Here is a 27,916-nt window from a genome sequence, read left to right on the forward strand (position 1 = left end):
ATATGCTAGAATGCTAAACAAACTTAAAATCTCTTTTTCATTAAAATTACAGTACTGGCTGAGTACATCAAATGCTGCATTAACAGTTAAAACAGGATGCTCTTGTTCTGAAGAAGCTTTAACAAATGTAGCCCCTCTGCAAGCTAAAGGAATTGGTGTGCCAGCTAGCCAGGTGATAACAGCTTGCCTACAAGAATGTATGTTCAACTCTTGAAAAAGTGGTTTGAATAAATGCTTTCTGTAAGCTAAAATTCTTGGACAAGCGCATATTAGGGCCCTCATTATGACCCTGTCAGTCCGTGGGCCGCTAGGGCCATGGTGGCGGTCTCACTGCCGACGTCCCGACATTGAAGATCGCCACATTATGAGTTTGGCGGATTGGCTATGCCAACTCGCCACATCCCTGCCTGCACCGCCAGGGTGGTTGGACAGCCGGGCCAGAGATTAGCATCTTCGACCCAGTGGTCCAATGAAGACATGAAGACCAACAGCGATATCAAGAGTTGGCTTTCCACCACGGTTTCTACGGCTGTAGCACTGCTACATAAACCCTGGTAGAAAGGTTACCGGTGACAGGAAATTTCTTTCCTGTCACCTGCCGAAGACTCCCCTAACCCACCCCTGCAATCCCAATACCCCCTGCCCTCCCTCCATACCAGAACCCCCTCCTCCCAACCCTACATTCCAGTACAGCACCCCCTCCCCACCCCCTCTTCCAGTACAGCACCCCCATGTCCCACCCCACTCCCCCTTCCTGTACAGCACCCCCACCCCCTTCCAGTACAGCACCCCCTCCATGCATACACACCCACACCTACACATACATACCCCGCATGCACTCATTCACCAACACTTCCAATGACAAAAAATTGCATTCACTCACATGCCTCCATACACGCATTCACTTACATGCAAACATACATGCATTCACTGACACGCATCCATACACACATTCACACACACGCAGCCATACACGCATTCACACAAACATTCCAACATGCATTCACTTTAACAATCAAACACAAACATTCAAACACCCATACATACACGCATGCGCACATGCATTCAAACAACCATACCCACCCGCATACACACACGCTTACACACTTACACTCACACACGCAGACAACACCCACTCACACATGCCCATGCAACACCTGCCCCTGCCGGACCATCAACATACCTTGTCCGGCGAGGAGGTCGTCCAGCACGGAACGGGAATAGGCGCTTCCATCGCCGGCACCACCCCGCCATCAGGACACCACCAGGCTGTATTACAGCTCATAATAGGCTGGTGGAGTCCTTTTGGCGGGGCGGGGGCAGTGGTGGAACCGCCCATGCACTTCTGACTGCCAGCACGACTACTGAAGAATTTCCGCTCAAATTGTGGTGGAAATCCTCCAGTACTCGTAATATGGTGGTCGGAAGACCACCAGCACTGGCGGTTTTCAGGCACCTTTGGTTTCGGCGGTGTTGTGAAAAGACCGCTGAAGTCATAAAGAGGGCCTAAGTGACAAAGTGATTGAAATTTATAGCCACATAAGCAGTAATTTTGGTCCATCATCCCCCATTCTATGCAGAAGAGAGATCTTTTGACTCAAGTATGCCAAATCGAAAAAGCATAAAATGCTGTTTAAGGCCGTGGTGGAAATGCATGGTATTGTATACTTAAGGTTCCAGCTTTCCCTCCATTTAGGCCATCACAGACTTTTTCAAAGATTCATCTTCTGCGGCACTGAGCCTCCAACATAGTTTCACAAAATAGTTTAACTGCTGGAATTTTTGATGTTGAAGGCTGAATTCCAATCACACCCAAGCAGGAGAAGATTCTCTATGAATGCTAAGAACTGCTTTATTATCCTTTGTTTGAAGCTAGTTTAAGGTGTCAATTTTTTTGCCTTGCCAAAGTTCAAAGCCATGTGACAAGGGAAGTAGGAATTGGTCCACCATCCCTTTTAATATATGACTATAAGAAGAACCACACAATTTCTCTTTCAAGCACATATTAGAGACTGACCTTTCGTGAAGAGAGGAGTGCTGGTAGGCGAATGACAAATTTTAGCTCACAATGGCTCCCAGATATTTAAATGTATGTACTGCCTCAGCGTGCATGACCTTTTATTAGCTACCTGTGTGCTTTGTATTTAAACTCAACTATTTGCACTACTTTTGTTTTCCGCTCTAACCCTTTCTGCTCTATGTAACTTACGAGAGCGTTGATCAATCTTTGGAAGCCGACTGGCGTTTGACTTAAATAACTATGTTGACTGCATATTGCAGAAACATTATATTTTCCTACGCCAATAAAGGAGTGTGGCTTTCTATTGCTGTCAGGTGGTGGTTCAAATCGGCTGGGTAAAAATTTAATAAGCAAGGAGCCAGATGCACCCTTGTTTTTAGGGCATTCCTGGTGCACATTTTTGAAGATAGTCTACTACCATCCTGAGTTTCACCTGGGCCCATGTGTCACTTTATAAGCCAATGATTACAGTGAGCATTTTTCCCGGCATACCCCACGCCCTTAGTTTCCTCCACAGGCAGTCATGTGGCACGCAATTGAATGCCGATTTAAGATTGATGAAGCAGTAAAACCACCTATTTTTTCTCATGAAGGCTTTTCTGTCAATAAGCCCAAAGTTACCAGGTTAGGTATTGTTCCCATTCTGGCCTTAAACCCTGATTGGGTTTTTGTATGAGACATTTCATCTCTGACAAGGCTTAAAGTTCTTCTAAAATGCATGACGCCTACATTTTTGCCTCCAAGTCTGTTAATGCTTTAAGCCTTTTTTTGCTTGCCAGGATGTGACTTCCATTTTTATATATATGGTGTGATACACAATTTTTAGGACATTTATCACAGATGCAAGATGTTTTCCTTCCAAAAAGAAGTTGTTTGACTTATCTGTCCCACTCTTGCATGTTAAAAAGGTACCAGTATCCTCACATGTGAATATGTTGCACCTTACCCACTTTAGCCCCACTTTAAATTCTCTCTTTTTCTAATGAAACAATATAAACTGGGATATGGCACCTGATGTTCAAGATGTATAATCATGGATTCCAGGTCCCCAATTGCTTCCTATCACAAAGGCATTAGAAACCACCAGTTGTTTCAAGCATATTCTTAGGAAAGTCTTGAAGGAATCTCATACAATGTGTACTGTAGTGGACCCAATATTTATGGTAGAATATTCCTCCACTTATTCTTACCTCCTTTGATAAACTGAAAAGTCAAAACTTCCTTTTTGTCTAAGATCCAATTCACATGCAGCAGAAGGAATCTTCAGAACAGTATTTACCCCTGCATAGTGACATAAATATACCTAGCAATGCTCTTCCTACCTAAACTAGGCTTAGTTGACAAACTACACTGATGAACTTTATACCAAATTTCTCTTTTTCCCTACTCTGGTGACAGAACTAAGACTGTCAATGGATTCTCCAAAGGAATATCCAATGGAGAACTGCCTTATAGCCTTTTTAATTTCCTTTGGAACTGAATGATACCTATGCAAACTACCTTGCATTCTGTGGATTAAGCTTAAATGAGGGGCTACGCAAGTCAATGATGTGAGTGGCACAACTTGGAAGCTATCTATCCCATCTCCTACTATGAAACCCTTTCCCCCCGCATTCAAAATTGTTGCTGACCCACCAAAAATCACCCAAACTTGGAAAACTCACCCAAAGTGTTTCTAAAACAGTTACTCACTGACTGCCCACTGTCTCAGCACCAACCTGCACCATACATAGCATGGCACACCTCCTGGACATAGCATGACAAACTCTTTGAACTTGCATTTCTGCCTCAACTGGGACAGGGGTAGTGTTGAAAGGGTGCATTGTGATTCTACATATATATAGTAGGTCTGAGATCCTTGTAGTGAGATCCGCGCAAGCAACATTATATTAAAATTGCCCAGCAAAGGACTTGATGAATAAGGAGGGAAATTATATCCATACTCCAAAATGGTTGCCATCCCACCAGGATATAGAAGAGTATTCATAATTCATTGCTCGCCAACTGCCGTGTAGCATATCCTCCACACATGCGCAGCAAAAGTACAGTCAGACCTACTCTCTGTAATGACCACCTGTCTTTCCTTTACTGAAAGAAACTTAGTGCAAGCAGGTTTGGAATACATCTCCCCTGTACTTCAGCCCCATTAACCAGTAAGCATTAACTTCTGTCCTGCTAGGACTTAGGGGCATATTTACAAGAAACTGGTGTCACTTTTCTTGTGTTGCCCCTGCCCCACCTGACTCCATGGTTGTACCATATTTACAATACTGTGCACCTTGGCGGATATTAGGACAATAGCATCAACATTTTTTATGCTATTGTGGCGCTTTGCTGCACTAGCATCAGAAATGTTTATGCTAGTGCAGCAAGGCACAGGAAGGCCCACTAATTAAAATGGATGCGTCATTTTTATTCCTGCTCTGAGCAGGGTTTAATAATGACACTAAAAATGACTCAGTGAAATGTAAATTTCACTGCTCCATTTGTTTGAGCCTCCTGTGGGGAACATCCACCTTGCATTCATTATTCCTGGCACAGGCATAATGTGGCGCAAAGGTTTACAAAGTGGTGCACTGCAAGCATTGCTCCACTTTGTAAATATAGTGTGGAAGAAAGGCCTCCTTAAGGCCACTTTGGTTGGGCAGCACAGAGTGACGCTAGGGGCGTGTAAACATGCCCCTTAGTTTTCAGCTTCTTGGCGATCAAAGATGTCTACCGGGACAAGTTTGAAGACAGTGGTTCTCCCTCAGTGTTGAATATATTGTTATTGAGCACCAGCTAAAGCATTTGGTTTTGGTGCTAAAAGCACTCACCAAGACAAAGCTGAATGACAGGGTGCTGCAAGTTTCAACCTTCTGCAGGAACCACCTATAAACAGTTTACTGAGCTGCAAGAAGCTATGAGCAGGACAAATCTTTCTCACAGAGGGTGCACTCTTGCTGGATGAGCATCTTTGCCTTGTCCGGTTTTATGGAGGTCTGAAAAAACTAGGTCCCACGCTTTTCCAACCCATGAGCATGCTCTTTCTGGTCACGCTTGCAACTTTGAAGCCCACAGGCAAACTTCTAGGATTCAGGTCTCTCTTCACCTGTGCATCCTGCAGTGTTCCTGTCCCTCCACAGATATTTATTCCCTGATAATTGTTAACAACAGTCCTGACATTCTGAGCAGAGAGTGTAAGCTATTGGCTTCTGGGACAGTTACTTCCATGCCAAATGTATATTGAGCCTCTGCAGTGAGAGGCAATCTCTTTCTAAACTACTTATAACTTAGGCAGCACAAAGTGTCTCTCCTTTTCATTATAGCACTCAAACATTTACTTTCAACATTGAATTAGATTTCTGAAATTGAGTTCAAAATTAATGAACTTTTAGTTATCTCTCTATCTTTATCCCAGGTAAAAGTAAAACATAATTATTGTTGATAGCTATGCCTTTTCATGGAAAATATAGCTTTACTTACAAAGTGAAAACCGAGATTGGGCAATTTGTCTCTGATGGGGAATATTATTCTTAATATGCAGCATGCTACATTTCTATATATTAAGCGCTCAGTTTGTGTACTAGCCAGGCATACTTTAGGATAGACTCATCTAATACTTAAAATAGTTTTTTTTGTACGTTAGAAGTATTGAAATATGTTACTAAGTGGTTTTAATCTGAAGCATAACCAGAGCACCACAGTACTGCCTCAGTGCATTAATTTTGTATTATGTGTGAATGGAATATGTGCACTCTGCATCCCACATACGATATTTAGTTTCCATGCTATTGAGCAATTTCTGATGCAACTGAAGTGATAGACCAATCAGGTAAAACCAATTTTACAGTGTCATTTTAGTGGCAGAACACATGCACATCTCACCTTTCCCCTGTACTTCAGCCCCATTAACCACTATGCATTAATTTCTGCCCAGCTTCCAGATAGGACCTAGGCCCTCATTTTGAGTTTGGGATGTTGAGGAGGTCTCCCTCCAAACTCTTTAGGATGGAAAAACGTCACTCAGTTTTTCCGCCCGCTGGCCCTATTATGAGTTTTCCACTGGAACAGGACACAACATTGAGCCGGCAACAATGTTGTGGTGCATCAGGTGCGACAGCACCAGTCGCGCTTTTCACTGCCTGTAATTCAGGCACTGAAAAGAGCAATGGGGTGTCCATGGGGGGCCCTGCACTGCCCATGCCAAGTGCATGGGCAGAGCAGGGGCCCTCATGGGGACCCCAAGCCCCCATCTCTGCCTTTCCTTGCATGGCAGTGGAACCGCCATGCAAAAGCCGGCAGAGAGGGGACTTATAATCCCCAGGGCAGCGCTACTTGTAGGTCTGCCCTGGCAGATTAAGACCACTGGCAGCGCCAGGCTGTCAACTGGCGGCAACCTGCCATGCCAGCAGTCAGGCTGTGGTGACTCTGCCATGGTTATATTGTGGAGACTAGACCGCTGCTTTGGCGGCAGTCCAACCGCCACAACAATTATGACGGTCCCAGGACCACCAGACTCATAAAAAGGGCCTTAGTCGTTTGTTTTTTAGTTATCAGAGTCATTTTACAACTACAAATACAAGTCTGAAGCCAGTGAGTGTCTCTCGGTGTTGAATATGCTGTCGTTGACCACCAGCCTAAGCATTTGGTTTTGGTGTAAAAGGTCTCAGCAGGACAAAGCTGAATGACAGGGTTCTGCAAGGCTTCTTACCTTTAGCAAGAACCACCTCTAAACAGTTTTCTGAGCCTCAAGAATCTAAGAGTAGGACACATCTTGCTCACAGATTGTGCACTCTCCCTGTACCAGCATCTGAAGGGAAACGCCCTTAAGGTCGACTCCGGAACAACACTTTCCTTAACCACAACTTTGTTGTTTTGTGCTTTAACCACGCATGTGCTGAACAACGCACATGCGTGGTTAAGGCACAAACAAGGGAGTCGGCTGAGGAGGACAGGGTTTTAGTTTTAGAGGCGGGGTGGGGGGTTGGGGTATTTTCTGTTTTTGGGGCGGGGGAGGAGGTGGGGGGGTCGGGGTTTTAGGTTTAGCGACGGGGGTGGGGGGTCGTGGATTTTCTGTTTTAGGGGTGGGGGCGGGGGTGGGGGTGGGGGCTCGGGGATTTAGGTTTAGGGCTGGGGGGTCTGGGTATTTTCTGTTTTAGGGGCGGGGTGGGGGGTTGGGGTTTTAGGTTTAGGGCTAGGGGTGGGTGGTCGGGCATTTTCTGTTTTAGGGGTGGGGTGGGGGGTCGGGGTTTTAGGTTTAGGGCAGGGCTGGGGGTCGGGGTATTATCTGTTTTTGGGGTGGGGTGGGGGGGTCGTGCTTTTAGGTTAAGGGCCGGGGTAGGAGGTCGGGGTATTTTCTGTTTTAGGGGCGGGCAGGGGGTCGGGGGGTTTAGGTTTAGGGGCAGGGTGGGGGGCTCGGAGTAGTTTTAGGGGTGGGGTTGGGGTACTTTAGGTTTCAGGGATGGGGTGGGGGTTGGGGTTGTTTTAGGTTTTGGGGGTAGGGTGGGGGTCAGTTTTAGGGGCGGGCAGAGGTGGGGGGTTGGGGTTTTAGGTTTTAGGGATGGGTTGGGGGGTCGGGTAATTTTGGGGGCGGGGTGGGGGTTTGGGCGGTTTAGGGGCAGGGTGGGGGTGGGGGTTGGGTGGGGGTTGCGGTAATTTTAGGGAGGAGGTAGGGGGTTGGGGTAGTTTTAGGGGCAAGGGTGGGGGGTTGGTGTGGTTTTAGGGGGGGTGAGGGGGTCACTACAATTTTTAGGGGTGGGGGTGGGGGTGGGAGTCCAGGGGGGACTCATGCAGGAACACTGGATGCCTATCACTAATGCCTTTACCAGGAATGCCTTTACAACAAAAAATTGTTGTTAAGGCATTCGTGTTAAAGGCATTAGTGGTAACAACGAGGTCGTTGTTCCGACCTCGTTGTTCAGGCATTCGTTGTTCCGGCAGGCGTTGTTCCGACATACATTTGCATCTGTACCTTGTCTGGCTTTATGGAGGTCTGAAAAAACTACATCACACGTTTCTCCAACTGCTGGGAAGGTTTTTTTCTGGTCAACCCTGCAACATTGAGGTCCACAGGCAGGGTTTTTGGATTTAAAGGCCCATATTTATACTTTTTTAGCGCCGCATTTGCGCCGCTTTGTGATGCAAAAGCGGTGCAAACGTACAAAATACAATTGTATTTTGTAAGTTTGCACCACTTTTGCGTCTAAAAATTAGGCAAATGGGGCACAAAAAAAAGTATAAATATGGGCCTAAGTTTCTCTCCACCCATGTATCCTGAAGCCTTCCTGTCCCTCCACAGATGTTTATTTCCTGTTAATTGTTAGCATTGGTCCTGCTGTTCTGGGCACAGAGTGCATACTATTGTCTTCTGGGACAGTTAATTCCCAGCCGAATATATATTGAGCATCTGCAGTAGGTGCAAGCTCTTTTTTAAAGCAGGTGTAACTTAAGCAGTACAAAGTGCTCTTTTCACTATAGTACTTAAACATTTACTTTGACCATTGAATTAGATTGCTGAAATTGAGTGAAAGATTATCATTATCTGGGGTAAAAGTACAAAATAGTGATTGTTTATATCTATGCCTTTTCATGGAAAATATAGCTTTACTTACAATTTGAAAACAGCTCTTGGGTAATTATACCCTGTTAGAGCATAATATTCTTAATATGCAGTATGCTACATAATATATTGAGCAACCAGCTTGTGTATTAAAAAGGGATTCTGTAGGGTAGACTCATCTAATATTTAAAACAAGTTTTTGCACATGTCAAAGTAATGAAATATGTTATCATGGGGTTTTATTCTGAAGCCTAGCCAAAGCACCACAGTACTGCCTCAGTGCATTCATTTTGTAGTATGGGTGAATGAAATAGGTACACTCTACATCCTACAAAGGATATTTAGGCCCATATTTAACAAAAAATTATGCAGTTGTGCATTAGAACAATTACTGCAAGCTAATGCCATTCCTTAGCTCCATATGTGTGTCATATTCATAAAATGATGCTAACCTCTGTGACATGCTGTAAGTAAAAATTATGCTAATGATGCCTAAGGTGTTTGGGAGACAAGATAGAGACGCCAGAGAGAACCCAATCAACCTAGTACCAGCCGGGAGGGACCAGCAAAGTCCCAGGAGAAAGAGAAGAGGAAGCAGAAGTGTTGCTTTAGTGAGGAGAATTACATCTTGATCAAAGAGGTAACGGAGCACCAATATCAGCTCATCGTCACTGCCAAATCACCAATAGGTAGGAGAGATGCTGTATGGCAGGCAATGGCAGGCAATAGTAGAAAAAGTCAACAGCGTGGCAGAGGTGATTGTAAGCACGATTGCAAGCACAGAACTAAGGATAAACTGGCCATGAACTGAAAGGCAGCAGTGCAGACTGGAGGTGGAAGTCCTTCACCCCAGGACGACCTAGATGAGCTGGCGGAGATGGTGGCAGTGGTCACCCAGAGGAGCTGGTCACAGGAATCGCTGGACAGGACAGTGCAGACTACCAAAAAGTACCACAAAAGGTGCAGGGGGGACTATCTGGAATTTCACAAATGGCAGAAAGGAGAGGCTCATAAGACACACTGAATGCAAAAGGTTGTATCAGGAGACATAGGACCAGAATCAGAAGGCCCTATGACCACCGAGCCTCCCTTTTAGGGATGCTTGGGTGGCACTATCCAGTCCGACTTATACACAACATGGTATTAAGTCACTTACTGTGGCTTAATACCACCCTGTAAATATGGCCCCTATAATCATAGCACTTTGCCTGGAAGGGGCTTGCAATCAGTGTGGCTGTGTCACAACAACACCCACTGCATATTGTTGTTGCCCCAGATCCAAGATAACCTGTTCACCTGAGACTGTGACTAAAGTCAACACAGCCCCAGGGATGGTGTTAGGATGGTGCAACAATGCAAAATGCTTTCCATCCTCCTTGTGTCATTGCCCTTCTCATGTGTGCTGCATTCTGCAGCACACATAGAAATGCCACCCTGCCATAAAAGATTGTTTATGTGCAGGAAGGGGCACCTTCCTGCATATAAACAATCTATCCCCTCAATGCAGGCACCCTTGCACTATGGGGCAAGGATTCCTGCGTTGTGCGGGGAGATTAAGCCACTCATTATGACATTGGTGGTAAATCCCACTTACCGCCATGCTGACTGCCGCCAACATACCACCACTGCAGTGGATATCCGTTCACCATATTATGACACACACACACCAATCCGTCACTATACTGCCACAGACACAACTCCGCCAAACCAAAGGTCAGTGATAAACTGGCAGTATCAAAATCCATACCTTTACGCCAACAGAACAACGTCCATCACATTATGACCCACGAATCACTATGGCGGACAGTCAACCGCGGTAAACCATTGGCGGTACATACCGCCGCACTCAAAATACACACACTCAAACAAAACAACACCACGTTGGACAATTCAAACTACACACACCTGACACGCATACTCACACCACACCCACACACTCACACCACTATAAAACACACACCCACACTACCCACAACCTTTACGACTACAATTAATTGCCAACAGAGAGAGACAGCAAGAGCACACACACAACCAGAGCCACATACCATCATCACCTATACACCACCAACGCACCTCCCAACACACACCCCAATACATCACCCTACACACCCTCACACACACCACTCACACTACACCCATGACACCACAATGACACCCCAGATTCTCTGAGGAGGAGCTAAGGGTCATGGTGGAGAAAATCATTCCGGTAGAGCCACAGCTATTTGGAGCATAGGTGTAGCAGATATCCATTGCAAGGAAGATGGAGCTATGGCGAAAGATCATGGACAGGGTCAACGCCGTGGGACAGCACCCCATAACAAGGGATGACATCAGGAAGAGGAGAAATGACCTACGGGGGAAAGTACGTTCCGTGGCAGCAAGACACCAACTAGCTGTACAGAGGATTGTCGGTGGGCCCCCACCTCCTCCCCCACAACTAACATGGGAGGAGAAAGTCTTGGCTATCATGCATCCTGAGTGCCTGGCAGGAGTAGGAGGAGGACTGGACTGCATGCCATCACATACCCCCACCCCACCCTCACTCCCATCACTCCACCACCTCCCACACACCCCACCATCACAACCCTCTCATCCCAATGCCAAGCCCAGCATGCACCACCTGCATGGACACCTATCACTAAAGTATGCACACTGGAGAATCACCTAGCCCACCACATAACAATTCACACAAGGAAAAGCTGCCAGGGCAATAACAACCATAGAGGGGAACCCACCCACGCACAATATGTCACACACAGAAATAATAACACTGCATATACATCCCCACAGGTATCCCAGCCAATGTCACTGGAGAAAATGTGCCAGCAACATCCAGTCCCTTCACAGAAGAGACCCACAGTGCTGACAGTGACTCGGCTCACCTGGATCTGGATGACCAACCTGGCCCATCAGGGACCTCCGGACAGTCCATTACCCAGGCACAGTCACACACCACCACAGAGCCTCCCCCCTCAGGAAACACCACCACAGCACCCACCCAGCGTGCCCATACCTCTGTCCCCAGGACACATAAATCAGCAGTGTGTCCACCACTACAGGGACCCTAGGGCACCCCATACCCAAGACAATCTGGGACCTGGGGTCAGTGGCAGTGGGCTCACGGTTCAGGGGACAGAGGCACAGGACAACAGGGAAGCTGGGAGGACTGCTGTGCACCAGGGGGAGGACAGGCCCAGGGAGCCGACTCTCCACGAGGCACTCACCGCGATCCTGGGAGCATACCAACATTCTCAGGATATGCTGGGCCAGATCATGGACAAGTTGCAGGAGAACATGCGGCTGCAGGAGGGACAGTTTCAGGGGATCAGGGAGGAATTGAAGCCCATTAACACCACCTGGTCTCCATTGCAGGGGTGCTGGCAGACATGGCCACCATTATCAGGGAGGCAGTGTCACACCAGCAGGCACCTGCCACTAGTCAAACATCTGAACAGCCCTCCACTTCCACTGCCACTAGTGGACAGGAGGCCCCGCCATGGGACCAACAGGCCACTAGCACCCCTCCCCCTGCAGAAGGAGAACCACCCTGCAAACGTTCCCTGTGATCCAGGCAGAAGCCAGAGACTATTGCCAAGACTCCCCCCAGGAAATAAGACTCTCCTGAATGTCACTGTTGTGTCCAACTCTGTCAACCTGTCCACCTTGAACTGCCATTGCTCTACTTCTTATGCCCCCTTGGACAATACACCTGTGCTACCAATAGACCGGACTCTACCCTGGACTTTCCTCCATCATCACCCCAGCTCATTTAACTACCCCTTTTTCTTCATAGCACTTAAATAAACACCCTTTGAAAAAATACAAGTATGGAGTATGTCAAATAATTTAAGTATGTATTCGTTTAACAAGTGCTAACATTGCAATTCAATTGTACAGTAATGTAAACATGGGAAAGACTTTTACTTGGCTGCAGTGAACACACCAGGACTGATAGTGGGGCATCAAGATTTGCAAAAAGAGTTGCCAAAGGGTACATTGAGTGGGCATAGAAGTGTCAAACACAAAACTGCCAATGAAATGTGAAGTTACAATGTCTTACCTGTGTGTCATTGGAAATATTGACATATCACTGAAGTTCTGTTGTCTTCATCTTCACTGTCTACAAGGTCCACTGCTGCCACATGGCCATCTCCTGACTCCTCCTCCTGCAGAAAAAGCACATGGCGTCTCAATGCAAGGTTGTGCATCATGCAGCATGCCACGATTATCTGGCAGACCTTCTTGGGTGAGTAGCACAGGGGTCCACTTGTTAGATGGAGGCACTGAAACCTGGCCTTCAGGAGGCTGAAGGTTTGTTCTATTATCCTTCTTGTTCACCCATGTGCCTCATTGTAGCGTTCCTCTGCCCTTGCCAAGGGATTCCTCACAGGGGTCAGTAGCGATGAGAGGTTGGGGTAATCAGAGTCACCTGCAAATTTCAAGGGACAACTGTTAGGCACACACTATTCCATATGGCCCAAACCATACCCATACACCAACATATACTGGGTGGGAACCAGGGCTCACCTATTAGCCACACCCTGTGCCTCTGGAGTTGAGCCATCACATTTGGGATGCTGCTACTCCTCAGGATAAAAGCATCATGCACTGCGCTTCGATACTTAGCATTGACATGGGAGATGTACTGGTCCGTCAAACACACCATCTGTACATTCATCGAGTGAAAACTTTTATGATTTCTGAAGACCTGTTCATTCTGGCGGGGGGCAAATGCAATATGTGTTCCATCAATCGCCTCAGTGATGTTGAGGATATGTCCCATTGGATAGAAGTCAGCCTTCACTGTGGCCAAATCCTCCACTTGGGGGAAGACAATGTAGCTGCTCATGAGTTGAATCAGGGCAGACAACACTCTGGTCAGCACTATTGAGAACATTGGCTGTGACATTCCTGCTGCCAAGCCCACTGTCACTTGGAAAGAACGAGTTGCCAAGAAATGGAGCACAGATACCTGACCTTCAACAGGAGAGGACCTACACTGAATATGCTGCTGTGACCTGTGTCTGGAACCTACCATGGCCCATTTGACTAGAGAAAGGGCCTCTGCCTTCACCTCAGCTGAGTTGTAGTGACTGGCGGATGGGGTCCTACCCCAGTACAGACTGTTGTATGGGCCTCCAGACCAACATGTGAGTACACTGTGAGCATGATGCATGTGGCATGAATGCATGGAGTGGTGTGTGTGAAGGCCTCGTGTAGGGGGGGTTAGGTGGATGGGCCCTGGAAAGTGTGCAGCATGTATGCTGGTCCACGTCTGTGCATAAGGGGATGGGTGGGCTATGGTGGGCCATGAGTGTAACAGGCAGGACTGTCTACCTAATACCTTGCCCTGTGTTTATTTCCTCTGCAGGTCAGTGCCCATCAAAAGAAGGGTATATGGTGTGCCATTGCCAAGGATGTGTATATTCTGGGTGCCTATGGCAGGCAGAGCACCCACTGTCAGAAACAGTGGGATGACCGGGGACGCTGGGCATGGAAGACGGAGGTGGCCCAGCTGGGGATGGCCTCCCAATGAAAATAGGGTGCCCATCCAGCCCTGCCCCCCGATGGCCCGCATACTGGTGGTGGCCTATCCGTAGCTGGATGGGTGCTTGGGGGCATCACAGCCGCAACAAGGGGGTGAGTTCATTGCCCATCATTACTACTTACATCCGGTGGGGTGGTATCCAGGTGGGGGATGTGTGCCTGTGGGTACCCCTAGGCCAGGGCTGACATTGCAGTGTTGGTCCCATGTTGGGCAGGGTTCTGGTGTGATATTCCTCCAACTTAGCTAGTAGGCATCCACTACTGGCCAGGGGGGTGTGGGTCTCAGGTATGCTGCAGTGGGCGGTATGTGTCCCTCCCGATGCCCTGGTGACTAGCATTCTTACTGGTAGTGCCATGCATAGTATTTAAAGCTGTTCCCTGTGTGTGAGGGTGCTGTGTACAACAACGGTCATGTTGGTGCAGCTATTGACTAAGTGCATCCTTTGTCCCTCTCCCCCTCTTTCTTGTTTTATCATCCTGTCCTTATGTGCATTAGTATCATCTGCGGAGAAGCAGAGGCACCAGCAATGGGGGAGCTGCATCCCACAGGACCCAGGAGGCAGAGTCCACCGACGGTGAGGGCACCAGTGGAACGGAGGGCAATGGGAGCACCACGGCAGAGACTGGAAGGGACAGTTCGGACATGGATACCTCCTTCGATGAAAGCTCCCTAGTGGTGGGGGACACCTCTGTGCCCACCCCATCTAAAGGTAGAGCCGCCACCCCATACCAGCACCACCCTCCCAGCAGCCCCTCAGGGAGTAGCCCAGGCCCGCTCACCCAGGAGGGTGGGCATCTCCTTTGCCCCAGGCACCTCAAGCCCTGCCACAGTTACCCCTGCTGCCCTGAGTGAGGAGGCTATTGACCTCCTGAGATCCATCTCTGTTGGGCAGTCAACCATTTTGAATGCCATCCAGGGCTGGCAGCCCAAATGCACAGTGGAATGCATTTCTGGAGGGCATTGACACTGGCTTGGTGGCCCAACAGAGCTCAATCCAGGCTCTGGCCTCCTCTCTGATGACATCCATTGTCCCTGGGTCCACCCTCCCCCTCCAACTTCCTCTTCCCAATCCCATTCCCCTCAACCCCAACCTATTCCAAACACACAGGCAGACGAGCATGCACACAAGACAATACACAAGAGTGGCACAGGCAGATACAAGCACCACACTTCATCCCACAGGCATTCACACAAACACCATTCAGATGCAGGCATACCAACATCCACTGCCTCCACTGTGTCCCCTTCAACCTCCTCCTCCACCTCCCTCCCAGTTGCATCTACACTCACACCTGCATGCACTACATCCTCATCCACTACCCCCATCACCAGCAAACTTATCAGAACATACACCTCACTGGCAGTCACCACCCCAAAATCCATGCACATGTTCCCTGTGTCCTCTCCCACTATGTCTGTGCCCCCCCTCCCAAGGTACACAAATGCAAGCACTCAGACACCGAACAGCCATCGACCTCACAACAGCATCCAGCCCATGCACCTGCACCCAGACTCAGCAGACAGACACCTCCTACAACCACTCTCTCTTTCTCCACTCCCAGATCTTCTCCCTCTTCCCACCCCTGTGTTCCTAGGAAGCTTTTCCTCTCCACCATTAACCTCTTCCCAATCCCTCCCCCCATCCTTCACGTCTGGCCAGGCTGTGTAAAGCCCAGGCAAGCACCTCAGCCACCCAGTCCACGGGCCCAGTAGTGTCCACAGCAACTCATGGTGGGAATGGATCCCGGGCACCAGGCAGCCACACAGAAAGAGTGTCTGCCCAAAGTGCTGCCAGGAAGGTAAAGGTGCCTATCCCAGCTGCTACCGTGAAGGTAAAGGTGCCACCCCCAGCTGCTGCCAAGAGGAGCAAGGAGCCACCCCCAGCTGCTGTCAAGAGGAGCAAGGAGCCATCTATAGTTGCTGCCAAGAGGAACAAGGAGCCATCCCCAGCTACTGCCAGGAAGGACAAGGTGCCTCCACCCGCAGCCAGAAAGGACAAGGGGCCTGGTTCTGGGACTCAGTCAGAGCCCCCACCACCAACCATGGTGGTGCGCCATCCGAGCCTGCAAGGGATGGGCAGGAGCTTCCCCCCACAACCACCACCACCAGCAGCAGCACCAGCACCACCACCAGCAGTGGGCAGCCGTCTGAGGCTGCAGGGGATAGGCAGGAGCTTCCCCCCACAACCACCAGCAGCAGCACCACCACTGAGCAGCCATCACCGCCGGCGGACAGTGTGTATTCCTGCATCTATGGGCTGTTGTGAGGACTGTCCCTGAAAATCCTGTGGGATTGACGCCCACCTGAGAGACTGTGACCTTGCACTCCCCAAGACCTGCATCACAGCTCATGAGGCCCCCTCCAGAACCAGTGGAGAAGCCATTTACTCACCCCATCCTCCCAAGGATCAGAAGCACAGGGCGCGATGTCCCCTCCAGAGCCAGTGGGCAAGTCACCCACTTGAGGGACTGTGGCCTTGCACTCCCCAGGACCAAGCACAGGGCATGTTGCCCCCTCCAGAGCCACTGGGCAAGCCACCCACTTGAGACATTGTGGCCTTGCACTCCCCAGGACCAAGCACAGTGCATGTTGCCCCCTCCAGAGCCAGTGGGCAAGTCACCCACTCAGAGACTGTGGCCTTGCACTCCCCAGGACAGCGCACAGGGCATGTTGCCCCCTCCAGGACCAGTAGATTTGTTCCATCTGCCAACTGAGGTGCCCCCGTTCCCCATCCCCCTGAGGTGCCTGCCTATTTTCAAACAGATGCCCCTGCAGTGTTCTCTCCGGGTTGGTGCAGGAGACAAGTGGGGCCTTGGACTTTGTGATGTGGCCCTGTGGCCGATGAACATGAGGACAGGGCATTGTCCCTTGATTTGTAAATATGTATATACTTTTCGATTGGATGCACGTATTACTACTTTATTTATCTTGTTACACTCCCTTTTATCTATTTGTGTTGGAGTATGAGGAGTACAGGGTGTATATGTTTTCTTACTGCATCTGCTTGTGTGTATGGTGTTGGGGGTGGGGGTTGTGTGTTGCCTGTGTGTGTCTCTCTCTTGTTCCTCCCCCCTCCCCTGTGTGCTAGGCAGCTGTAGTTACGTGGTCGTCTTTGCCGTCGTTGGTGTTTGTGGTGGAGGAGGATGTAGAACAGCATTGGGAAGATATTCAGTTCAGGCTCCATGGTGGCGTAGTTCTTCTCTGAGTCTCCAAAGGTGAGTCGTTTCCCTTCTGTGCAGTGTTTCCACCAGGATTTTGATGTCGTTGGTACCGCCCCGGAAAAGGTGGCAGATTCCTGTCTCATAATACGGTGGGCAGATCATTGACTTCTGCCTTGCTGTAGGCAGCTACCACTGTGGTGCCTGTCTGAGCTCTTTCCGCCATGGTCATAATTGGGTGGTATTTACCGCTAGGGTTGTAATGAGGGCCTAAATCTGTTCAGGCGCTGGGGACATGCAGGGGTGTGCCGTATTTCTGTCAATTGGGCACATCCCTCTGTTACAAAAGTGGTACAGGGAGGTGCAGCTGTTGTTGCCGCTGCACCAAGCTGCGCCACTTTAGAAAACATCAGGGCCTCAGTGTGGACGCCCAACAATAACTTACACACCTCCATGCACCATTTGGGAATGGGCACAAAAGTGAACTTATACAGCATATGGGACATGTCTTTGATTATCAGTTGTGTTGCTGTGCAAGTAGCTTCAATTTTCCCATGTAACAAGGTTGTCCATGTTGTGTGAATGGTTGGTGCTGTGCATAAAGGGACACCTTCATGCGTAAGGACAGGCACAAGTGGTATCAATGTTGCACAACAGTCACAATGTCACTAGCCCATAATGCAACCGTACCATCATACAAATATTTGCCAATGTGGATCCAAGCTGCCTATTCCCCTTATGCCACATTAACAAACTCTCAAAATGCATGCATTGATCCACATTGTACATCATTACACCAACATATGCCTTTGGGAGCTATGCTGTATCCAAGGAAATGTCCCAAATATAGGTAGGGACGAACTAATTGAGCTGACAATCCATTAAGGTTGCTATGTGCTATCCAATTAGCACATTTGTGAAGCCTGCGAAAGGCAGATGACAAAGTAACACAAGCATTGTAAGCAATGGACATCCCTGTGCTTTGCTACACCAATGTCATCATTCATGGTGCCAATGTTGTAAACCAACCAAATCCTTACACTATCCATGGTGTCCACCATGGTGAATAGGAAAGTACATGGCACGCTCGCATGGTGTCAGTGGTTGGAGCAACGGGCCTGGAAAGAATATGGTGGTGTGGGATCAATGCACGAAATACCTTGAAAGGTTGCCCCATGTTTGATGCACAATGCAACATGTAATTAACAACTACAATCTGGGGTCTGTAACATGTCACTTAGCCACCAGTAGCAAGTGAATGTTGAGCCATGTCAACAATTAACATTTTACTATCCCATTGCAGAGGATGATGCCTTACTGCCTGCAGACCTGCCTGTCCTGGATTTTACAGATGACATGGATAACCAGCTGCTGACCATCAATGAAGAGACTCTACAGGATGTCCTAGGTGACTTCCAGACACCACCTCCAGTCACAGGGAAGACACACAGCGGTGCAGTCTCCACATGAACCACCCAACTACCAATACACAACACCAACCTGCTACAGCCCTGGACTCCAAGGACCCAGACATCACCTTTAAGAGGACAGTGACAGGAGTCCAGGGGGAGCTGGCCAAGCAGGTGCGGGTGGAGATGGAGACCATGACAGGCAGCCTAGAGGGAGTGCAAATGTATCTCAGTTCAAATAAGAACAACTCAGCTGCCATCAGAGGCACCCACTCCCTGGTACGTGGACTCCAGCAGTCCCTGGCTGACATATCTGCTATCATGTGGCAGAGGCTTCAACAATTGTCCTTTCAAAGTGGCAGCATAATGATAGATAACAGGCTGGGGGCAATAGAAAATGCCGTGGAGTCCAATCAGCGGGAAGTGGCCTCCCTCAGGGAAAGTATGGCTGCCTACCACAGTGATGTAGCTGCTGTATTGAGAAATCAGTTCCTCCTTTCTGCAGTGATACCTTATATGTTCCCAGAAATGGCAGCTGTCGGGACCTTTGATTCCACATCTCTGTCCCCTTATGTGTGTGTGGCCCATTCAATGTGAACAACAGACAAACACATTAATGGATGAAGATTTGGATGTAACAACATTCAGACATAAAACTACCCAGTAGCACCAGTTTGTGCCACATGGACAGTATCTCCTTAGTTCTGTGCTTAAGATCATGCCAGTGTTGTGACAGCTGGCAATGTGGCCTCTTTGCTCAACCACTGTTGACATATCTGCTACACACTGTCATTATCTCAATACCTACCTATTGTCGATTTGGACAACTCCTCACTAATGCACACTTCACCCACCCTTGTCTCATCACATGACCCTCACCCTTGGACTCTGAATTTACAACAAATGGCTCAGGATTTCTCATGGGGTCTGTGTACTGGACATTGTACTGCATTGGAAAATACACTCACACATGTAAATAAATCTCCATATTCACATGTATCATGCCATCGTTTACTGTGATCCATCAACTCATCTAAATGTGTGCATTGTGCAAAGATATGCCAATGAGAACATAACCTAATTACATGTGTGGCTTCCTGTCAGACACAAAGCCACGCACTAGGACTCTAACATGAAAAAGGTGACTGATAGTGTTGTGGGCTACAACCAACTTACAGAGCCTTAAAAGCATACATTGAACGGATATCCATGCAAGGTGACATATGGCATGTATAGGTCAGAATTCAATTTTTGGAATTTTCCCTGATGATAGCATAGCAAAAATGTGTGGAACAGTAGAGGCAAAACTGTCAGTGTGCCAGGATACAGTCCCTAAATAAGGGAAGTAATATGTCCTACACTTTACAAGATTATTTGTGACAGACCTCTGTGATGACAGTTGATGTTCCATTCTTACCTGTCAAAGATTTTGTATACATACACAATGTGATTCTCAGGAACTGGGGATGACAAATGTTTAAAGTAGCTGATGTCATATTGGTGACAATCAGACAGCTCCTTGGTCATAGGGGATACACAGTCATGCATGTAAATCAATACAGAAAGCATACCCTAAAGCATTTCTCTTACTTGCCCAGTGTACACATGAGAACATCCAGACACTCAATCATCCTGGACACCTAATTGTCTATAACTAACAGGATTTATTGGAACTTAAAAACAACACCTTAATAAAACCTAAACTAGACATGATCCTACACTCAGCAAACCTATAGTAACTTATCTAAACTGACCCCTACAGCTATCTATCCTAATCCAAACGTATCTTATACAATTAACACCACACAATAAACATTGTTCCCCAACACCCCTTAAGAGACAAGATATGAGTAGGACAATATTAACTAAAGCTACACATATACTAACTTAACCTACATCCTCAACAAATATCAATGTTTTATGAATATTTTAATGGAAATCTTTATTTATTTGTTTTTTGTGTTTTCTTAACATAGAGCCCCATACATAACCCCTATCCAACACCCCAAAAACAAAAAATATACTAAAACCCACCCCTCAACTATACTTACTCAATCCTACAATATGTTACTGACCTATCACTACCTGCCTAAAACCCACAAAAACTAAATACAAAGTACAACTGGAGAAGGGAAGAAATTGGGAGGCTGTGCATTTACAGGATTCTTCAACTTCTTTTTACATTTTTCAACAGTTTCAAATTGTGAGCATTGTCCTGCTCCAGTTTGTCCAACCTGGCCATAATATCTGCTATGCCTCTCCTCATGTCTGCCTCGAAATTGGAGGATTTGGCTACTGCAGGTGTCTGTTACGGTGCCTGTGTTGCCATAGGTGCTGTCGATGTGAAGGGGTATAGACCAGCTGAGGCACCCTGTACTCAATGTGCTCTGCACTGTATCTGCCTGTTCAGCAGGTCTCCCATGTGGGAAGGAAAGCCAAGCCCTCAATGACCTTGCCTGCTGATATCTTCTGGACATCTTCCAGTACCCTGCCTGTACCTCCAGGATGTGGTGGAAACGCTCTGCCCTCTTATCAAAAGCACAATTCTTCACTCAGGTCATAGTGGCAGCTAAAACATGAGGAGAGCAAGGCATCAAATACTGCATTGGGTAGAGGTAGAACAAACATGCAATGTACACATCATCCTCAGATGACACATGCTGTTCACCAGACATTCCACAAAAATGTAAATTATCAAATCAAGAATAAAACTTTGCACCATTCATTTACGGTATTGTGTTAATGTCACAGGGTTGACGGCTATCCATTGCTGACCATTAGGGCCCAGGGGTAAGTGGACTAGTCCTCCTTGCCCCACATTTGTGCCATCATACTTGTGAGGATAAAGTGGCCCAACAAGTCCCAAATCCCTGTGCCATAGGCACAAAGGGGAGCATTGCATGCATTCCACCACTTTGACACCCCTTGTGCTACAGTAAGCCTTGGCCAAGCATCATGGATGCAATGTGGGGGTCACTCTGTAGGGGCAGAAAAAATGTCACCGGGAATTCTAAGGCATTCCAATGCATCATTTATGTTTCCTTCAGTTAACACCTGCTCAGAGCAGGCATTACAAGGGGGGAAATCATTGTTTACAAATGGCTACTAGGTACATTTCAGGGTTAGTGTCCATATCTTTTGCCCTAAGCCTGAACAGTACATATATATTATCTAAAAACTTTGTACCTATTGCCACCTACAATGTGGCATAGTGTGCAAAATTTCTTATGCAACGTACACATGGTGGTGGTATGGGCGCCGTAAGAGGCACAGGGAGAGTAGCACTGCACTGGGTGCAGCAACAGTTTTCCTTCTTATTGAACTACCTGTGCACATGCATGTTTTACATCTCCTAAGTACCGGGTGTACACTCAGCATCCACATTCTATAAACGCATGATGTGACCAAGTTCACTCACAATTATCATGATGGGTAGAGCATGGTGGTTAGTCTGCACACATCTTGTTTGCCACAATCCATAGACATGTCCCACATCCATCTGGAGCAGAGTTGAAATCTCATTGTGAACTCAACTGACTGTTGCTCAGCACAACAAGGCTCCTTGCACGGCCGGTACCACATTACATTTCTGAAGAGTAGTGATGCACCTGTGGTGCAAGTGTCTCCTTGACATACCTCCTAGAGACCTCAACAAATGTACATCATTTGTAGCATGTCCTGAGTAAATTAAAGCAACGTGAGGCTCACAGTGCTGTAAAATGTGCTGTGACAAATATAGTCACAGCAGGCATGCTAATCAGATAAACAGCACCCCTGAAACATATCTTGACTGACATCACTGTGTATGTGGGCATGCTTTCCTTTTCCTAACACCCACAATTCCATGGCAACACTCGTTGGCACTTGTGCAACAATCAACTTTATCTACAACCTCAACATTGTATCAGACACGATGTCAATACCCTAACTCAGATGATGTTACCTTATTGGTCACACATGCCATTTCAGCATTGCATTGCACGCATCAAACCCTCTCACACAAAACCTTGGAATGACATGTGACGCAGAAGGTGACACTTACTAACTGCATTGGGTTCATCAACCTGGAACACCTCTCCAAATGTGTAGGGTGGAGGTACACCTGGAAGACATGACAGAAACACATAGCTTTGTGATTTTTGAACATTTATGAGCATGGACAACGGTTACACATTCAACTTGTTTAGCTGAAGAAGTGAGTCAACTTTGTGTTAGGAATGAACAACTGCCAACCATTACATTTCTGTCTGTAAGACAAAGGGACAAATTAAAGCGGCCCTGGCACCACCAGAGCATCACTTTCCATGATGTTCCTGTGGTGCTTTTCACTGTGCCATATGTACAAGGAGCTGTTATGTCACTTTTTGTAGCGTAACACCTCCATGTACACATGGGGCAGCATGAAGCAGTATTCCACGTCAGAGGGGCATACAATGGTCGTTGTAGTGGCTATCCCATTGTAACACCCATAGCTTTTGACACTGGCCCAGACTTTCAAGACATCGTACTTACTTCTAGCGCCAAAGGAGTAACGAAAGCCCAGGGGTGGTGTTAGCATGGAAGAGTTGAGGAATGCTTTGATACCTCCTTGTTTCTTCCTTCTAATATGTGTGTTTCATTTGAAGGCACACACAGTAAAGGTAAAATGCTATGGATGTTTGCCTTTGTGCAAGTAGGCATCCCTTCCTGCACATTTACAAAATAACATAAGAGATGTTTTGGCACCACTATGTGGGCTGCATTCTTCCGCACACATAGAAGTGGCATATTTCCATAGTAGACTGTTTATGTCAAGGAAGGGATACCTACCTGCACATAGACATTCCCCTTAACACAGACACACTTGTACTGTGGTCCACGTATGCCTCCGTTGGTGCTGCCTCCTGAGTTATGTGCCGGTGCAGGTTCAGACGCAGGCATGCCCCTTACTCTAGGTAATACGGGGCAGGCCTGTGTTTAAGATGCAGCACAGTGCAGTGCTGCTGATGTTGGCACAGCACTGCGCTGTACCTATTTTTCATATATGACTCATAGTTATCACACAAAAACTTGCTCAGATTTGGGTGGCAGACATATGTACATGTTTCAGATGCATATATATAACAATATAGTGGGACAGGATATTAGCCATTGGCTAATGCTTTGACTCCAGTAGTTGATCTTTGTGAAGAAGCAGGCAACCACTCAGATGCTTGCCTGCTTTCAGTCACATAGCACCAACACATACCTCCATCATGTGTATTCCATATGTAACATATGGCACACCATGGTGGAAGTCAGGACACTGATGTTGGGAACCCTGTCAGTATGGTTGCACTTGGCATGTTTAGCATCAAACATGAGTATGCTACACGTGCAAAGTGGAAATTGGCTTTTTGATGACAAGGGAACAGTCATGTAATCAACTAGCCTTAGGCAGAAATATAAGTTGACTCCAAAAAAGGAACACTGTAACCAAGTTGATGTTAAGGCTATATTTTCTGGGTACCACCTACAGTAGGAATGCACAGCTTGCATTCTTCAGGCCTGGTTCTGTCGTCATGTGGCACCAGCATTTCACACTGCCACAATGCTTTCACTTGTCAAAATTAGGTAGTAGTTGCCTCCATTGGCAACATTGCCTTAAAAAAAAATAGACACAGATGTAGCATCATTAGGCAATCACTCCTGCTTATATTTGTGTAACTGTCATGTTACTCTGCACACAACTCTTGGCATGACTCTTCGCACACACACACCCATGGCTGACAATACTCCTGAATCATGTTTCCCATCATTTCAACTTTACTTACCCCATGTACACAGTTGTAATGACCACAATGGACATGTAATTTTGTGCATGGGAAACATTTACCCTTGCACCATCGCAAATGTGTGTCTGATTTTTGACACTTTATGGGGTATATGTGATAAACAATGTATACAAATGAGAATAGGGACTTTGGCCCTCATTACAACCCTGGCGGTAAATGCCGCTTACCGCCTTGCAGAAGACCCCCAACATAACGTGGAATTCCGCTACATGTATTACGACCCACAGCTCGGAATCCGCCATAATACAGACACCCACACAAGTCCGCCACATCAAAGGTCAGTGATAAACTGGCAATAACAAAACCTCCACCGTCACGCCAACAGGAATACACCCACAGTATCACGACCCACAAATCAATGTGGCGGTCTTTCAACCGCGGTAATCCATTGGTGGTACACACTGCCACGCTCAAAATACACACACACTTACAAAACACAACCACATTGGACAAATCGAAATACACACACCTGATACACATAGACACACCACACCCACACACCCAATCCAATGTAAAGCACACACCCACATCACCCACAAACCCTTACCACCAGAAATTTGAAAGCAGGCCACAGAGAGACACTACCTAAAACAAAACCAGCATCCACAGACACACAACACCATCACTTACACAACATCCACGCACCTCAAACAACACACACCAACACATCCCCTCACACATCACAACACACACCACCTCACACATCACCCACACCACATCATGGCACCTCAAAGACACCCCAGGTTCTCTGAGGAGGAGCTCAGGGTCATGGTGGAGGAAATCATCCGGGTAGAGCCACAGCTATTCGGATCACAGGTGCAGCAGACTTCCATTGCAAGGAAGATGGAGCTATGGCGCAGAATTGTGGACAGGGTCAAAGCAGTGGGACAGCATCCAAGAACACGGGATGACATCAGGAAGTGGTGTAACGACCTACGAGGGAAGGTGCGTTCTGTGGTCTCCAGACACCAGATTGCTATTCAGAGGACTGGCGGTGGACCCCCACTTACTCCCCCACAACTAACAACATGGGAGGAGCAAGTCTTGGCAATGCTGCATCCTGAGGGCCTCACAGGAGTAGCAGTAGGACTGGACTCTGGTAAGGCAAATCTTTACTACTTTATCCCCCACCCTACCTGCATGCCATCACATACCCCACCCTTACCCTCACATCCATCACCCCAACAGCCCACAGATACCCCACCAACACAACCCACACACACCAAAAACAAGCCCTGCATGTAACACCAATGCATGGACACCCATCACTAAAGCATGTCCACTACAGATACCCACACAGACCCCAAACCAACTATCACACAAGGACCAATCCAAGAATGCAAGCACTAGAGTACGGGGTCACTCACCCATTGCACACAATGGCACACACAAATAAAATAATCATGCCTTTACACCCCTGCAGGACCCCTACCCAACGTCACCGGACAGGAGGTGCCAGTCATATCCAGTCCCCCCACAGAAGAGACCCACAGTGATGACAGCAGCTCTGCACAACTGGATCAAGATGACCAGCCCAGCCCATCAGGGACCTCGGGACAGTCGGTTCCCCTGACACAGTCACAAGCCACCACAGAGCCTCCTCCCTCAGGAAACAGCACCACAGCACCCACCCAGCGGGCCCATCCCTCTGTCCCCAGAACACGTCAATCAGCAGTGTGTCCACCACTACAGGGAACCCAGGCAACCCCACTAACACAGGACGATCAGGGACCTGGGGGCAGTGGCAGTGGGCACACGGTTCAGGGGACAGATGCCCAGGACAACAGGGAAGCTGGGAGGACTGCTGTGCGACAGGGGAGGACAGGCCCAGAGAACCCACTCTCCATGAGGCACTCTCCAACATCATGGGAGCTTACCATCATTCCTAGGAGCCGATGGCAACGGTACTGGCCAAGTTTCAGGACACCCAGCAGCTGTAGGAGGAACACTACCTTGGGATCGGGGAGGACTTGAAGTCCATTAACAACACCCTGGTCACCATTGCAGGGGTGCTGCAAGACCTTGTCAACACCAGGAGGGACACAGTGGCACAACAAGGGGCCCCTGACACTAGCCTGGATGATGAACAGCCCTCCACCTCTGCTGGCGCTAGTGGACAGGAGGTACCACCACAGGAACACGACACCAGCACCCCACCCCCTGCAGATGGAGAACCACCCAGCAAACGGTCCCTGAGATCCAGGAACTGTCCACAGGCTCCACAGCTGCCACAAGACCACCAGCTGGCCCATCCTCCTGCAGAAAAGGCACCTGCCGTCGCAAAGCCAGGTTGTGCAGCATACAGCAGGTCACAATTATCTGGCACACCTTCTTTGGTGAGTAGTAGAGGGAACCACCTGTCATATGAAAGCACCGGAATCTGGCCTTCAGGAAGCCGAAGGTTCGTTCGATCACCCTCCTAGTTCGCCCATGTGCCTCATTGTAGCGTTCCTCTGCCCTTGTCCTGGGATTCCTCACTGGGGTCAGTAGCCATGACAGGTTGGGGTAACCAGAGTCACCTGCAAATATCGAGGGACAAGTGTTAGACACACACTAACCCGTAGGTACAACCCCATACCCAGACACCTATTCACACTGTATTGGGTCCTTGGCCTCACCTATTAGCCACATACGGTGCCTCTGGAGTTGCCCCATCACATAAGGGATGCTGCTATTCCTCAAAATGTAAGCGTCATGCACTGAGCCTGGAAACTTGACATTCACATGGGAGATGTACTGGTCTGCCAAACACACCATCTGCACATTCATCGAATTGTAGCTCTTTCGGTTTCTGTACACCTGTTCACTCCTGTGGGGGGGTACTAATGCCACATGTGTCCCATCAATGGCACCAATGATGTTGGGGATATGTCCCAGGGCATAGAAGTCACCTTTCACTGTGGGCAAATCCTCCACCTGAGGGAACACGATGTAGCTGCACATGTGTTTCAGCAGGGCAGACAACACTCTGGACAACACGTTAGAGAACATTGGCTGGGACATCCCTGATGCAATAGCCACTGTTGTTTGAAAGGAACCACTTGCCAGGAAATGGAGTACTGACAGGACTTGCACTAGAGGGGTATCCCTGTGGGATGGCGGGTAGCTGACATCAGGTCGGGCTCCAACTGGGCACACAGTTCCTGGATTGTTGCACTATCAAGTCTGTATGTGACTATTATGTGTCTCTCTTCCATTGTCGACAGGTCCATCAGCGGTCTGTACACCGGAGGATGCCGACATCTCATCACCTGCCCCAGCAGACGTGCCCAATGGATGAGAACAGCGAACAGAGAGTCAGCCAACACTGAGGTTTCCCAAAATGTCATTTGCACAAATGTATTAATCCGCAATGTGCCTGTAACTATGTGTATTCCAGGCCTACATAGGTGTGACGCAGTTATTATTAATGCCATGTGGCCCCTTG

Source organism: Pleurodeles waltl, chromosome 5 (genome assembly GCF_031143425.1).
Source record: "Pleurodeles waltl isolate 20211129_DDA chromosome 5, aPleWal1.hap1.20221129, whole genome shotgun sequence".
Taxonomy (NCBI): Eukaryota; Metazoa; Chordata; class Amphibia; order Caudata; family Salamandridae; genus Pleurodeles; species Pleurodeles waltl.